Source organism: Suricata suricatta, chromosome 7 (genome assembly GCF_006229205.1).
Source record: "Suricata suricatta isolate VVHF042 chromosome 7, meerkat_22Aug2017_6uvM2_HiC, whole genome shotgun sequence".
Taxonomy (NCBI): Eukaryota; Metazoa; Chordata; class Mammalia; order Carnivora; family Herpestidae; genus Suricata; species Suricata suricatta.
The window spans coordinates 48,259,027-48,275,991 of NC_043706.1; the positions used below are offsets into that span (position 1 = coordinate 48,259,027).

The 16,965-nt window shown below is 39.9% G+C and overlaps 1 long non-coding RNA gene across 3 annotated transcripts in view; it reads left to right on the plus strand.

Moving 5' to 3' along the window:
- Window positions 1–16,965, plus strand: part of LOC115296010 — a 64,428-nt gene that overhangs the window by 25,579 nt on the left and 21,884 nt on the right. Inside the window, exons 1-2 of one of the 3 annotated variants that reach the window (XR_003910679.1) lie at window positions 7,106–7,166; window positions 13,323–13,464. This is a non-coding gene — a long non-coding RNA (uncharacterized LOC115296010). Of the gene's footprint in view, window positions 1–7,105; window positions 7,167–11,673; window positions 12,130–13,322; window positions 13,465–16,965 lie in introns of those variants that run through there. The other 2 variants (XR_003910678.1, XR_003910680.1) reach the window with 2 other exon arrangements.

Below are 16,965 nucleotides of genomic sequence, written 5' to 3' on the forward strand. Positions count from 1 at the left end.
TATATGTGTGTATATATATGTATATATATGTATACATATATATACATATATATACACACATTTATTTATTTATTTATTTATTTATTTATTTATTTATTTATTCAGCTATGGAAAAGGTTCAAAAAGAGTTGGAGGGCCTCCTGTCTGGCATTTACTGAAAATCCCTGACTGGTATCTTTTGCCCTGTCGGCAGCGCTTTAACCTCTGTAGGAAAGCCGATCTCTCACTCCTCAGGCTTCGCAAAGGATCTTTCCCAGCCATCTGTCGAAGGGTTTGCCCTTCCAGGGATAGAAAGCTGACTTTGAAGTTGAAGAGTATTAAAAATAAAAGCCCTCCAGAGGAGGAGATAACAGGTGGCAGCAGGGTGTTATTCTTATCAGGTACCTGGGCCTCCTGCTATTAACACTTGAAGTGAATGAGTTTATCAGACTTATTCCAAGCAGAGAAAAAGATCCTTGCAACAGAGGAGAGTGGTGTGTCTGTCTGCAGAGACAGGTGTGCAGCATGGGTGTCACCTGGCAGGGACCACCGGAATTAGAGTCTACAGTTTGGGAACTTGGCCCTCAGAATGAAGAAGATAGAAAGAAGCCAGAGAAGAGAAAGAAACTAAAAAAAAAAAAAAAAAAAAAAAAACTTCAGTAAAAACAAACAAAAACTCAAAACACGACTTAGAAGTTCTGGCTTCCCACTTCCTCCCTTCACAGGAAAGATTCCGCCAGTGATTACAAAACAAGGTTCACAGAAGCTTGGTTCTTTGGTGCAAGAAGCTGGTGGATAAAGAATTTTGACTGATAGAGAAATAAATGATTGATTTCAACCTGTAACAACAGGGTTACTCTGGCTTTGTCAGCATGGTTCTAGTCCCCTAGCTTCTACAAGGAGCTGGTGGCTTCCAGAGTCCCCTTCTTCCTCTTTAGGGAAGGGTGTAGACCTTACTAGGGAGGCTATTTGTACCTACAATGCTGAACACTCTCAAAGCCAATTCATGGCCAGTGAGCTGAATCCTCCTTCTCAGATTTGTTTTGTTTTATTTTTAAAAACTAGTTGCTAACATTAACATACTAGAACGCTTCTTATTAAAATATGGATTTCCAGCTTTTTGGGAAAAAATACTCATATATGCCATCAACACTGGACCCATAGTTTGCACATATCAACAAAAGACAGTTACTAGATATATTAGATACTGTTTATACCAAGCCAGATCCACACATTGCTACATGTCAGGTGCCCCTAGGTATTTGAGGGTAGGCCTGTGCTCTACCCCAGGTCTAACCCCCAGGTAATACCCCTTCCCAGGAAGCTGACCCTCATTTTTCCACTAGGTCTACTCTTGTACTCCTCAGGGCCATTATGGAGCTTGATCTGCCTCTTCCAAGCATGAGAAAATATTCTAAGAAGCCAAGTTGAAGCCCTCAATTGATAGAGGATCAATGGAAACTGACCAGGGGTACCTGGGTGGCTCAGTTGGTTAAGTCTCCAACTCTTGATTTTGGCTCAGGTCATGATCAAGACCCATGTCAGGCTCTGTGCTGACAGCATGGAGCCTGCTTGGGATTCTCTCTCTCCCTCTCTCTTTCAAATAAATAAAATTTAATTAAAAAAAACCACCTGACCAGAAAAGAAAGTGAGTTTGGCCTACAAAATTAAACAAATTACTTCATCAACCTAAATAAGAAACTTATAAAAGAGTATCAAAAGACTTAGGAAAGGATGTGGTCATGATTAACATTGGGCTCCTGGGCTTCTTTCTTTCCTTCTATTCTAAGTGTCATAACTTATAAAAGTTTATTGAAAATAATAACGGGGGCACCTGGGTTGCTCAGTAGGTTAAGCGTTGACTTTGGCTCAGGTCTTGATCTCACAGCTGGTGAGTTCGATCCCCATGTCAGGCTCTGTGCTGACATCTCAGAGCCTGGGGCTTGCTTCGGCCTCTGCGTCTCCCTTTCTCTCTGCTCCTCCCCCACTCAAGCTCTGTCTCTTTCTCAAAAATAAAAACATTTTAAAAATTGTTTTAAAAAGAAAAGAATCACAGCTCCATTTATTGAATACTAACTGTATACAAGGCAACCTGATGAGGTCAGTACTGTTATTATCTCCATTTTATGAATGAGAAGCTGAGGCTTAGAGTGGTCAGTTACTCCCACAGGTCACAAAGCTGGTGAGCTGATGGAGGTGGGATTTGAACCCAGGGTTTGAATCAAAACTGGGAACCCTAGTATCTAGGAGCAATGTAAGGTTAGGGAATTGAACTGCTTTTTTGTATCTTTTCAGATAGATATAGATGCTCAAAAACTATTGAATGACAGAAAGAAGGAAGAAAAAGAAAAACCAAAAATTTGTATTTTTCATGGAAACAATGAAATCTAAAATTCTTTATTAAATTGAAAAAATAGATTTTCAACTTGTTATGAATCTATTTGTCTATCCTCCAGTCTACACATTTACAAATTGTTTATTAGCATGAGCAAAATGCATTGTCTAAATAAACACATATAAGTCTTTGACCTTATCTGAAGGGTTTATTGAGAATAATTGCTTGTCACTGAAAACTTGATGGCACCTAGTAATTAGATCCTTCCTTTTTTTTTTTTTTATAGTCACAACTTGCCCTTCAAGAACTTTGCCCAGGACTGGCATCTACTTTCTTCCCCTTTTCACAAATTGGAACAGTGTGTACCCTTCCACAGCCTTCTGGTCCCCCTCCCTTGGCTCCACAGTCCTGAACAGCTGCCAGTAGTCTTCTTGTATATAAATTCTGCTGGTACCCCAACCGGAATTTGTTCAGCCTTGGAGACACAAGCTCATTTGAAGCCACACGTTCTCTTACAATACCCCACTCATTTTGTGCTTCAGTCTCTTCCTACTGCTATTTGTATGACGAATATTCAACTTCATGAAAGTTGGAGCAGGAAAGCTGGCATTCTGAGGTGGAATCCAGAAGTCCCGGATGCAAATCCAGATTCTCTTCCTCTCCAGCAGTATGAGGATCTTGGGTTAAGTTAACCCATTCTTTGAGCTTCAGTTTGTGCCTCTGGAAAATAGGAATATTATTATCAAACTGTCAGGTCATAGTGAAGATTGAAAGAGATATTTGTAAGAGTGCTGGCCACGAATGGACTGATAATAACAACTAAGCAGATGAGACAAATAGATCTGCTTCTTCATAGATATGCGAATTTATGGGACTTCAGAGTTGGAAGGCACTAGGGAAGGCACCCCGTCCCGCCTCCTGCTCCCTAGAACTGGTACTCAGGAACAGCACATCTCATTCAACAGCTTCTGACTCTGGCTACCACCACAACTTCTGCTCCTGAGCAGCACACCTGTGCCTTCCATTCTCTGCCAAACCCTTTAAAGGGCCTTTTCTCTGTGCCAGGTACTTAAAACCCTCAATCTCCTCAATTCTTACAACAACCCTGTATGGTATGTATTTTTACCTTCATGTTACAGCTGTGGAAACTGAGATGTTTAAGTCATTGGTCCAAGGCTACACAGTTAATAAATGGGATTCCATCAGATCTATCTGAATCTGAAGCCCCTGTTATTCTCTTCCTTTTCAAAAAAGAACAGGGCTTTTATTTCTCAAATCTCAGCTCATCCCCTTGCTCCTCTTTTAGGGGTGTCCTTCTGCTGTGGACTGAATTATGTCACTCAAAATTCATACATGGAAGCCCTACCTGCCCCCTCAACATGGTAGTATTTGGGGATGGGGCTTTGGGAGATACTCAGGGTTAAATGAGGTCATGAGAGTGGAGCCCTCAGGATGGGATTAGTGCCCTTATAAAAAGAGGCCCCAGAGAGCTTACACTCCAACCCCCCAGTCCCCATGCCTACAAAGAGGTCATGTGAGCACACCTAGCAGGACCAAAAAGAGAAGCCTCAGAATCACACCTACCTTGTAAGCACCCTCATCTTAAACTTTCAGCCTCCAGGGTGCCTAGGTGGTTCGGTTGGTTAAGCGTCTGACTTCAGCTCAGGTCTTGATCTCATGGTTTGTAGGTTCAAGACCCACCAGCAGGCTCTGTGTCAACAGCTCAGAGCCTGGACCCTGCTTCAGATTCTGTGTCTCCGTCTCTCTCTCTGACCCTCCTTTGCTTGTGCTCTGTCTCTCTCTCTCTCTCAAAAATAAACATTAAAATTTTAAGAATTGTTTTTTAACTCAGTCTTCAGAAGTGTGAGAAGTAAATGTCTGTTGTGTAAGCCACCCAGTCAATGGTGTTATGCTTCAGCAGTCTGAACAGAGACCCTGTCTTTGTATCTATGCCTTCCTTTTCCCAGTTGGTCTTTTTCAAATCTGACCTCAACGAGCTTGCAAATTAGACAGCAGATTCAGACCATAGTGAAGAGGGCCTTGAAAGCTGTTCTGAGCGTCATGGAGAGCCATTGACAGTAGCAATGAGATGAGATGGACGTGGTGGAAATGAACTGCAGGGTAGATGGTACACTGAGCAAAGAACAGAGACAGGGTTTAGGAAGATGGACCAGAAGACCCTTACATTATCCATGGCTGAGATTCTAAAGGCTCTTAGAAAGCCAGGATCCTATTTTTCATTCTTTTATATCCATCAATCACTACACCTTACTAGATCCTAAATATTCAAGGTTTGAACCATAGAGGAGAAAACATAGATAATCTGATCTAAATACACTAAATAGTCTTTAATTGGAAGGGAAAAAACCTGTGAAAACACTAGCATACATTTTCTTCAATCTTCAGTTTGAACCATGAGTTTATTTTGTTCTATTTTTTTATCATTGAGTATCTGGGATAATCAGAGCATGAGTCTACATTTTTTCCCTTTAAATCAAGAAGCAGTTATTCAATCTCCACGGAGAATTGGGGCCCAGAGGAAGAGTATCAAGATGACATTTTCTGTTTCTTGCCTAAATATCAATGTAATTTGCCTCATGCTCCCTAATAGAGCACCATCTGCCTATTGAGCACCAGTCACAAGTTACAGAGGCTCTGACTGCCTCTGGCTTTACCTCTGGCCTCTGTGACTGGGCATCTCCATCTGTATCCTCATCTTATCTAGTTCCTTTTAAGTTTCTCTTTGAAACAGCACTCCGATGAGGCAAGAAAAATATTTGCTCTGTATAAAACATGAACATAAGACTGGTATAAAAAGACCTTGAGTTAAAAGAGAATGTGAAATCTCTTACATGTCTTAAATGCCTATGCATTGCTGGGGTGCCTGGGTGGCTCAGTCGGTTAAAAGTCTATGCATTGTTAAAAATAACAATGTTTGTATTTTTTGACATGGAAGAAACCCTTGTAGTAGGGACCATGTGCATTCTCCCCTTCATCCATATTGTATACTCATTAGTGATCAGCTGGTCACATGTCCCTCGGAGCAAAGACTTCATTTCCCGCCATCTCTTCCAGCTGGGTGAAGATATATGTCTCAGTCCTTTATAGACCTATTGTAACATCTTTAATGAGAATATCTTATATTTTATATCCTCTTTCTTCCTAGAAGATCAAAGTTTTTAATACATTTTCAAAAATAGTATCTCTTAATTAAAATTTCAATATCCATAGTGTTCAAAGTATTATAATACTTTTATTACCAAGAGATGTTATACCTGTTTCAAAAAACAATGACTTCCCAGTTCACTGAAGGATTTTTTTTCTTATCTTAATATATGCAAATTTCTTTGAAAAGAAATGGAGGAATGGAGAAAGAAGCAAGCAGTCTAATTTTATTCTTAAATGTGAAATAATTTTTCTGTTAATTATTTGCAAGAAAGATAGATTACCTATTTAACATTTAAATCCAAGTTAGGGTTAATAAGGTATAATTAACAGTATTCAAATTTTACATCAGAAAACTGAAATATGAGAAGTGTATATCAGTCAGGGCTCTCTATAGTAAGCAGCAGAAAACAATTCTGGCTAATTTAAATACAAAACACATCTATTTCTTTTTTTTGTTTTGTTTTAATTTTTAAATTAAAATTTTAAATTATTTGAATATAGTTGACACACAATGTTGCATTAGTTTCAGGTGTACGACCTATAGTGATTCAGCATCTCTATCTGCTATGCTGTGCTCACTACAAGTGTAGCTACCATCTATCACCACACATTGCTATTACAGTATCATTCACTCTACCCCTATGATGCGCCTTTTATTTCCATATTTATTCATTCCATAACTGGAAACCTGGATCTCCCACTCCACTTCGCCCACTTTGCCCATTCCCCCGCATCCCTCCTCTGAATGGATTTGGTTTTCTTTTTTTTTTAATGTTTTATTTATTTATTTATTTTGAGAGAGAGACAGAGAGACAGAGATTGAGCAAGAGAGAGGCAGAGAAAGAGGAGATGGATAATCCCAAGCAGGCTGAGTGCTGATCAGCACAGAGCCCAATGTGGGGCTTGAACTCATGAACTGTGAGATCATGACATGAGTCTAAATCAAGAGTCTGATGCTCAACCGACTGAGCCACCCAGGTGCCCCTGAATGGATTTATTTTTTAAGTTTTGGGAAGGTCATAGAATCTTCTAGACTTGGAGGCCGCACTGCAGAACTGATATCCCTGATGAAATTCAGGTTTGGTTGCCTTCCAAGTGAAACAGCTAGAGGAAATGAAACGTCCTGGCTGAACAACGGCACAATTAGGTGACCTTGCCGTGATTTTGAGGGATAAAGGCCTATTTGGCTATAAAAATGGGATATTATGGCTTTAAGTGTTAAATTCAGTTTACATGATACAGATGATGACCACTATTCCTAACTTGAAGTCAAGCACAAATACATTTCCTATCTCATAAATCTTACAAAATTGAGTTCCCAGGACATTATAAATAATGTATATATTCTGTCTGTTGGATTGCAAATACAGATTAACATGCCCAATATTAAACAGTCACCTGATTTATTTGTGAATACTTAAGGCTCAAAGAGTTGGCCTCTCTAACTCTCACAGTCATTGAAGCCACTACTAAGAACTTAAGGGGAGTTAAAATGGATTATTGGCAACAGTTCAGGCATGAGGCGGGGAGCCAGTCCTGGCAGTTTGATTAAGGAGTTTGCAATACAAAACAGCTCATTAATTTTTCCTCTGACCAGAGCCGAAAGCACCTCTGCAGATTGTTGTTAAAAGTCAAGTCAGCAAGATGCCTTCACTTTGGCTGGTTTCAGCATTGGAGAGACAAGGTGAGAAATAGACATGGCCTTTGGTATATCCACCAGGAATGTGCTTTGACTGTTACTTACTGCTTGTAAAAAAGGAGCTGTACCACTAATGTTCCCCTATTGCGTGATCTCACTACCTTTCTTTCTTTTTTAAAAAAATTTTTTAAGGTTTTATTCATTTTTGAGGGACAGAGAGAGAAGACAGCATGAGCAGGGGAGGGTCAGAGAGAGAGGAAGACACAGAATCTGAAGCAGGCTCCAGACTCTGAGCTAGCCGTCAGCACTGAGACTGACACGGGGCTAGAACCCACGGACCATGAGATCATGACCTGAGCTGAAGCCGGATGCTCAACCGACTAAGCCACCCAAGTGCCCCTACCTTTCTTTCTTTTCCTCTTTCTTTCTTTTGCTTAAAAAATAAATATCTGTTATTCATTAATCTCAACATGTCTGTGGGTCAGGAACTCAGAAGACACTTAGCTGGATGGTTCTGGGTTAAAGTCTCTAGTGGGGTTGCTGTGCAGCTATTGGCTAGAGCTGTTAACAATGGGAGGCTTGAGTTGGGCTGCAAGATCTGTACTCAAGGTGGCCTACTCATTTGGATGGCAAATGGATGCTGGCTATAGGCATGGGGCGTGAGGTTCTCACTACATGGGCCTCTTCATCACACTGCTTTTTTAAAAAAAATTGAGATACAATTGACATATACAACATTATATTAGTTTCAGGTATACAACATAATGATTTGGTATTTGTACACATTGTGAAATGATCACCACAGTAAGTCTAGTTAACACCCATCACCACACATAGTCACACATGTTTTTCTTTTTTTTTAATTATTTGTTTAACATTTATTTATTATTGAGAGACAAAGAGAGACAGAGCATGAGCATGGGAGGGGCACAGAGAGTGGGAGACACAGAATCCGAAGCAGGTTCCAGGCTCTGAGCTGTCAGCACAGAGACCGACGTGGGGCTCAGACTCACAAACCATGAGTTCATGACCTCAGCCGAAGTTGGATGCTTAACCAACTGAGCCACCCAGGCGCCCCACCCATTTATTTTCTTGTGATGAGAACTGTTAAGATCTACTTTCTTAGCAACTTTCAAATATGCAGTATAGAATTGACTATAGTCACCATGCTGTATATATATTCCCCACTCAGTGCTTTTAAGACAAGAGAGAATAGCAACAACAATACAACTTTCTAGCACTTAATGAGCAGACACTATGTACCTGGGATTGTGCCAAGCACTTAGATGCTCCACATCCTTTCATCCCCGTGAGAATTCTGTGTGGAAGTCACTGCCATGTGTCCATTTCACAAGTGAGGAAACTGAAGATCTGAAACTTTGTGCAACCTCTTCAAGGGCAAACCCATAATAGTGAGAGGCAGCCTGGTCCAGAATTCAGTCAGTGATGGGAAAGCCAGGGTTCCCAGCCACCATGCCACACCTTGTGCCCTGTGGGATCCTGGCCTTGCTTTCCTTCTTAACATTTTTCTTAATGTCTCTCAACATCCTCCATTTCCTTTCACATCTCTCTCTTACCTGCCAGGTAGTTCCATGGCAGTGCCCTAGGAATGTAATTATGGGAATGGCCACTGGTGATCCTCTCTTACTGGAACCTCACAGAATCAGCCACAGAATAATGAGATTATCAAACTAAAGAGATCTCTATGCAAACGCTCTGAATCTGTGTCTCATGAGTGGCATATATCACTAGTAGAGCTGCCTAGCACAGCATTACCTCCACGGTCTCAGGCCCCGAGCTATCCCTCCACCACACCTGGCCACCAAAGGAAGACCCATCCAAGCTGGAAACTTCAGCAACCCAAGCCATATGGGGAATCTATTTCCTTGCTTATCTGGCAGTGTGCTCCCTTCTAGCCTCAGCTTGGGTCTATACTTCCACTCTGGGTCCTCAGTCCCTGTTTGCATTACTCCAGCCCTGAGTCCTGGCTGAGGAAGTGTCTTTTTTCTCAAGAAAGCTTCCTTGTCAGCCCAGGCTCAGGCGATGGAGCATGAATGCTGCCCGTTCCTATTTTCTCCGTTGCGAGCAGGAGAATCTCCAACACTCCGGAGAAGGCCCACTGTTTTCCCTGACCCCTTCTAGAGATCTTCCAGTCTTAGTTCAGGCTGATTCAGCTGGCAAAAAGCAAACCATGAGGCAGGAGAGTAAGGAAAAGGCCTCAATTGAGTCTTCTCACTCTAGAGGTATGCAAACCATCTGAGTGGACACCCTCATCCAGCAGAACTTTTTCAAAATAATTTTACTGAGACCATAACCTGGTGGTTTTTCAAAGTAACTGTATCAAATAGTGCAACCACCAACCTCAGTCCACTTTGGAATATTTTCATCACCCAAGGCAGATCCATCATGCACATTTGCTGTTAATCCCCTGACCCCCACCCTGGGGAACGAGAAATCTAACTTCTGACTCTATAGCTTGGCTTTTTATGGAAGTTTCATATAAAAGGAATCATATACTGTACAGGTACCTGTGTCTGGCTACTTTCACTAACCATTAGGTTTTTGAGATTCCTCTGTAATTTGATCCCTTTTAATGCTGAATAGCTTTTCATTGTATGGCTATACCACGGTGTGTCCACTCACAAACTGATGAGCATTTAGGTAGTTTGCAATTTGGGACTATTATGAATGATTCTGCTAGAAACATTTGTGTGCAAGTCCTTGTGTGGATCACTGGAACTCTTTTTAGACTTAATAGGCCTGTCTTTTCATTGTGGTTTTTTTTTTTTTCCTAGTCCTAACTGTCAAGTTCCTATATTTCTTTTGGACACGATCCTCTAGCCATTGGCTCATTTGGAGAGCAGAAAAGACTCAAAGTCCCTAAGCCAGTGAGTGATCACATCAATCACAGTTCAGATTACTAGCTTCATTTATTTACCCAAATAATCTCTGAAACTTCTTAGGACTCAGTTACCCACCTGGAGAAGGTGGGACCCTTCACAAATCCCCTGACACATATCTCTTCAGTGGATTGCTTTCCTTTTTAAAAGGGTTTTAACAAATTTCCTATTGATGGTCTTCCTGATTGTTTTCAAATGTTTATTATTACAAAACCCACTGCAGTGTGTAATCTTGCATAACCACATATACTATGTGGTTGTAAGTTATAGGTACAGTATGTCTATGGAATAAATTCCTTGGAGTAGAATTTTTGAGTCAAAGGGATATGTTCTTATAATTTGGATAGGTATTGCCAAATGTTTCCTCAGTGTGGTGACAATGTATGCATATTTCCTTATACACTCATTAGCTTTTGGAATCCCAGCTGTGTTTTTAAAAAAATAATTGAAAATATTGTTTTTTAATCTGAGCTAACCTAACAGGTATAAGATAGTATCTCAATCTGATTTGAATTGTATTTCTCTTTTGATGAGTGAAGTTGACCATATTTTTATACATCTAAAAGCCAATTTTGTTTCTTTTGCGAATGCTCTGTTTCTATCATTTCCCCCATTTTTCTATTGTACTTTCAGTCTTTTCCTTATTGCTCCACGGGACAGTTAACCCTTTGTTTTGATAGAAGTTGCAAATATTTTGTTTCTTTTCACTTTGGTGGTTTTGCCAGACAATTTATTTATTACTTATTTATTCATTTGTTTGTTTGTTTATTATTGTGGTAAAATATACATGACATAAAATATACCATTTTAACCATTTTTAAGTGTACAACCCAGTAGCATTAAGTATAGTCACCATGTTGTACAACCATCAACATTATACATTTCCAGAACAGAAATCCAAAATAGAAACTCTGTACCCATTAAATAACAACTCCCCTTTCCTCCCTCTGCCCCCTACTCCTGGCCCTGGTAAACACTATTTCCATTTTATTTGTCTGTGAATTTAACTACTCTAGGTATCTCCTATAAGTGGAATCAGCCATTTAAAAAAAAGGAGGGGGGCATGCCTGGGTGGCTCGGTTGGTTAAGCGTCTGACTTCAACCTAAGTTATGATCTCATGATTGGTGAGTTGGAGCCCTGTGTTGGGCTCTGTGCTGACAGCTCAGAGCCTGGAGCCTGCTTTGGATTCTCTGTCTCCCTCTCTCTCTCTACCCCTCCCCTACTTGCACTCTGTCTCTTTCTCTCTCAAATAATAAGCATTAAAACAAAAATTTTTTTAAAGTAGAATCAGATGGTACTTGTCCTTTTGTGACTGGCTTGTTTCAGGTAGCATAATGTCTTCAAGGTCCATCCCTATTGTGGCATGTGTCAGAATTTCCTTCCTTTTTAGAGCTGAATAATATTCCATTGTATGCATATGCCACATTTTGTTTATCAGTTCATCAGAATTTTATTTTAATGTGGAAAAACCTATTTTTTAAATGGGTTCTAATATTTAGGCTAATCAAGGGTATAAAAAGTATTCTCTAGTTTCTTCTACTGCATTTATGGTTTAAATTTTTTTTAATTTTACATTTGCAGCTTTGAATCAGCTATAATTTATTCTAGTTGAATTTGAGAGGTTTGCATCTAACAAAAGAAGAAAGTCATTTTGAAGATTGGGTTCCTCAAGACACAGATTCTGGGACAGAGATTTGTATGCAAGAAGTTTGACGGGGAGTGCTTTCTGAAATTGTATCTATAAGGGAGTGAAGGAAGCCAAACTGGACAGAGAGAGAAGTTGAACTGAGAGGAAGTGGCAACAAACCTTTAGCTGATTCCACGAGCTCTGGACCTGGAATGGTTGCAGAGTTGTCTTAAGTTGAGCAAAGAGGTCCAGGCATTTGCACACCTGCATCAACCAGTCCTTGGATATTACAGACTCTAAGAATATAATTTTGGATGAGGCAGTCCCCTTCAGCTGACTTCAATTCCTAGGGAGGGACTCACCCAGGAGTCTCTGCGAACAGCATTCTCAGTAGCCGTGAGAATTGGTGCCTTGGCCCTGAAGCGGGCATATGGATGGTGTAACACAGAGTCCGCTACACTGACTTCCTAACACCACAGAGTAACTAATGCATCTCTTTGCTCACTTTATTCTATACAAATACCTATACGTGTTTGGTTCTATTCCTGTACTGCTCTATTCTGCTCCATTGATCTCTTTTTTCATACATCAGTAGAAACTTTTAAAAATTACGGTCTTACAATGTATTTTAACATATGCTAGGGCTAGTCCCTTCTCATTAAATTTTTCAAAAAATTTCCTGGTTATTCTTGCTTGTTGATCTTTCTATATAAACTGTAGATCAGCTTGCAAATTAAATTTGGATAGAGGAGGGTGACTGGATTAAATTTATAGATTAATTTAGAGAAAACAAACATATTTATACTGTTGAGTCAGCATCCTCTCCAGGAATGTTTTGACTTTTGTTTGTTAAAATTGTCTTTCATTTTCCTCATTGGTGTTCTAAAATTTTCTTTCTATGGGTATTATGCATCTACTATTATTTAATTTATACCTATTTTATCCTTAAAAATTATTTTATAAGTGGAGTCTTTTCTGTAGATTCCTGACTGATTGTTAGTATAGATGAAGATTAATTATTTCTGTACATTAATTTTTTTCTGTATATTAATTTTGAATGCAACCACCTTACTATACTGTTTTGCTGTTTATGGTGGTTGTTTAGTTGATACTCCTAGGGTTTTCAGATATGCAGTTTTGTCACTTTTAGATAATGACATTTTTGTCTCCTCTTTTTCAGCTTTTCAGCCTCTAATTTCTTTAATAAGCAGAAGTACAAGATATGTTAAAACATTAAAATCCTGAAACACATAATTCACAACAGGAGAAGAAAGCCATTGTGTACTTTTATAGCTGTGGTAAACATACTGTTATAATTATATATTGTAGTTATAATCTTGTAAGTGGCTGTCTCCATTGTAAATTATGTCTTTCCTGAGGGCAAAGACTGTGTTATTCACTTTTATATCCCTGGAACTTAGCTTAGTGCCTCAATAAATGTCTGTTGAAAAAATTAAAGAAAAACCAATAATCCAATAACCAAAACCAAAAATCAATAATCCTAAACAAGTAAGATAACTATCATTTACAAAGGGTCTATTAATGTCAACTAACCCTATTTTTCTGAAACTTTTTTAAACCATGGAACATAAAATAATGGTTTTATTGTTTTTTGTTTTTTTTGATCTGGACACCATATCTCCTTGACCTACTTCTCTCTTCTGTCAACAAAGTGTCTGCTTCAGAAGCCTGATAACCTCTCTATCACCAAACACCCACTGACCGAGACCAAGTGAGCCATGCTGGTCAGTTCCAGTACCTTGGACACCCTGGAGAGTTGAAGACTCCAACCTTTAGGTATAGAGCAGATGTAATGTGAGTAATTCTGAAGAATATAACAAAGACTGAAATCCTTCTGATCAATTTCTATATATGGCGTCTGTCATTTTGAAACATCTTTGAGAAAGAAAAGGTATCGAAATAGGTTCTGGCCTACTCTGAGGTCTCTCAATTTTTCTGGTGGTCTGAAATATTTTCAAAATAATACAAATAGTAACCGACTCAGCCAGAACTTGAGGTTACATTCACTGACTCCAAATCTAGTGCTCTCTCTAGTAGATTACCATGTTGCTTCTACTTGAATTTTACTCACCAGAAACTGGTTCTGTTCTCTTCTATTTAGGTGAAGGTGGTGAGAGTGCCTTCTAATTTACAAAAGTAATATCAGTATTCCTAGGAACATTAGCACACAAAAGGAAATCATAGTAACAATAAGAATTAAAATCTCAGCCAGAATTTGCAGGAAAGATACAAGATAATACAATAATGAAGACTATTTATATTTATTAAGCTACCAACAAATTCTGTGGTAATAATTTCTAATGACAGAAGATTGTGCTGAAATGCTCCTTGATACAGCAGTATAAATGATGCAATGTTTTTGGAAAGCAGTTTGGTAACAGATACCAAGAGACCTAAAGATAGATGTTCACCCCCTTTTACTCCATCATCCTACTGCTCAGAATTTATGTAAAGAGTTAATTCAATTGAAAAAGATAGTCGTCTGAAAGAAGATATTAATTTTATGTAAGATGTGCTGTATAGTAAAAATAACCTCAAATGGCCAACAATAGAGGATGGTTTTTAAAAATTATGCTACATCAACTGAAGGGAATGTTATATTGACATTAAAATACTGTGTAATAATATTTGGAAAGAGTGCTTTATGACAGTAGTAAATTAAAAAATAAACACAAATGTGCATGCACAAAAGATAATAATCAAGCTGCCTACCCTGCAAAAATATGTATCAACTAGGGAGAAATATAGAATAAAAGAAAATGGATGTAATAGGAACTGATATAATTTTTTACTGTTTATCTATAATTTTTGAGAGACAGAGTACAAGCGAGGGAGGGGCAGATTGAGAGGGAGAGTTAGAGAATCCAAGGCAGGCTCCCTGCTCTCCTTGCAGAGCCAGATGCAGAGCTTGAACTCACGAACCATGAGATCATGCCCTGAGCTGAAGTCAGATGCTTAACTGACTGAGCCACCCAGGTGCCCCAGGGACTGATATTATTAAAAACTGCCACAAGTTGAGTTCCCCAGAAAATGGACTCTGAGATGGAGATTTGAATGCAAGAGGTTTCTACCTCTTGACCCCTCATGATGGCAGCAGGAGTGGGTGGAGAAAAAGTTGGTCTCATTGCAATCCTAAGAGAGATGCTGAAGCTGGACTGGCCTTGGGAAGCAGGAGTGACTTTGGATGAGCCTAGTGGGCATCTTTCTCTAAGGGAAACTTAGGGGAAGGTTAATGGAAAAAACTGGTCTCCACTGCAGATGGTCTCAAAGTCCTACCTAGTACTCATTAACTCCACCTTCTACTATCCATGATGAAGTTCACTCACCCTTAGCTAGCAGGTTTTTTTAGACTAGGTGGTTTTTCTAAGTGGCACAGATTCTGTGCCTTAGGGGCTTGATCTCATGGTCACCTTGCCCTTCTCAGGCTAAGGCTGCTGCAAGGAACTACAAAGTAGTCACCCATATATTGAGGTCAAATATATTCTTCCATGCCCCCTATCTCTTCCAGATGTTTAGGGTCAACTTCTCCCTTAGGGCAAGTGACTTCTTTCTATGACTGCTGATTTCTTGGCATGAGAAACCTGAAGTGACTAGGCAGCAGACAAAACTTAACCTTGAATAGGATTCTTGCTGTGCACCCTGGTGGAACATCCTTTTTCTGGGAGCCAAGATCTCTAAATTCACATGGCCCAGAGTTGCAGGAACAAGTGCAGAAATTCTCCCAGTGGACATCTGGGAGTGTGGGTAAGCAAGGACACTTCTACTTCTACCCCTTGGTTCTTAGACCTGTGTACTCTGACCATTAGGGACACCACACTATGTAATAGCTGTTGATTTAGGGGCCTCCAGACCAGTCTCCCAGTTGTATCTCAATAAGCCTTTTCATTGTTCTATCTGTGCGGTACAGTAACAGATAGGGCCAGTGGATCTCTTGATCATATATCCTCTACCACACCTCACATTATCCCTATTTGTGGTTCAAACACTGTGAGCCCTTGGATAATGGTGTTGTCCAGCGCCCTACAAACAGGAACAGCAAACTCATTGCTGGAATATTTGTCAGTTTCAGTCAAAATAAATTATTGCCCCTTCCAGGATGGAAGGAGTCCAGTGAAGACAAATGACACCAAATGACTGATTGATCTCCCCTAAGTAATGGTGCTGTATTAGGAACATGGGATTGGTCTCTATTGCTGGAGATTTGGAAATTTGGTAGTAGAAGTAGCTAAAGCAGTATTGGTAAGTGGGAGCCCATCCTGTTGAGCCCATATGTATCTACCATTCCTGCCACCATGGCTACTTTGTTGTGCCAACACTGAGGCCAACACAAAAGCTAGCGGATGTCAGCTGGCTGAGCCATTCTGTTTACTTAGTGCTCAATGTGTTCTGTGGTTCAGTTAAGAGTTCTGGGTGTGTAAATTGACTCAGATACAGAAGCTGGGCAAGCGATCATGAATTTTTATTGGTATTGCTGCCCTCAACTTCAATTATTTTAATTGGGTAGATTGAACAATACTCTTGTTGGCTGCCCATCTGTCTTATCCATAAGGATACTCCTTTCTGTTATCTATCTCCATAGCTTTCTAAGGACAAGGCCCCTCCTTCCGCCTCTCCAACCTTTCCTCTTACTACAATAGTTGAATGCATTTTGCTTCTCAGGGTTAAGCACTGCCACTACCTCTAATATTTCAGGCTATTGTCACCCCCATTATTACATAGGAGCCCAGTTCTTTGCTGTCATCTCTAACCACAAGTTCTGGACTATAAAGGAAAGCCACCAGTGAGTTCCTCAGTGAATCTGATGTCCCTCTTACCAGGCCCTTCCTTACTGCTTTGGCCTTTCCTCTGAGCCTTCACATGGAAAATAGTCATCTGGTGGAATTTTTGGCCTCACATAATAAATCCACTCAAATATGCTTCCTTCTATGAGATGTTGGTTCCTTTTTCCATTGACTGCAAGAGAAGTTCTGGCACTTACTTCTCATTGAGTGTGGGCATCACTTTTCCCAAGTATCTAAGAGCCATCCTAGCATTGTATACTGAGGACCCTGCCAAGGCCCAGGAGAATGCTTCCATATCAACACTCCCTTGGCCTACTTCATATCATACGTCCCCTTAATTCCACACCGTCAGAAGCCAATTCTGTACATCCTCTCTTAGCTCCTATTGGCCATGTCCTGCAGCTCCTTCAGGGAATAGTTTCTTTCTTCCTCTTGCAGACCCAGTGCATCTGTGACTGCATTTGTTGTGACTGTAATGGGCTATGTTACTGGCTATAATGGATGATGGGTCTAG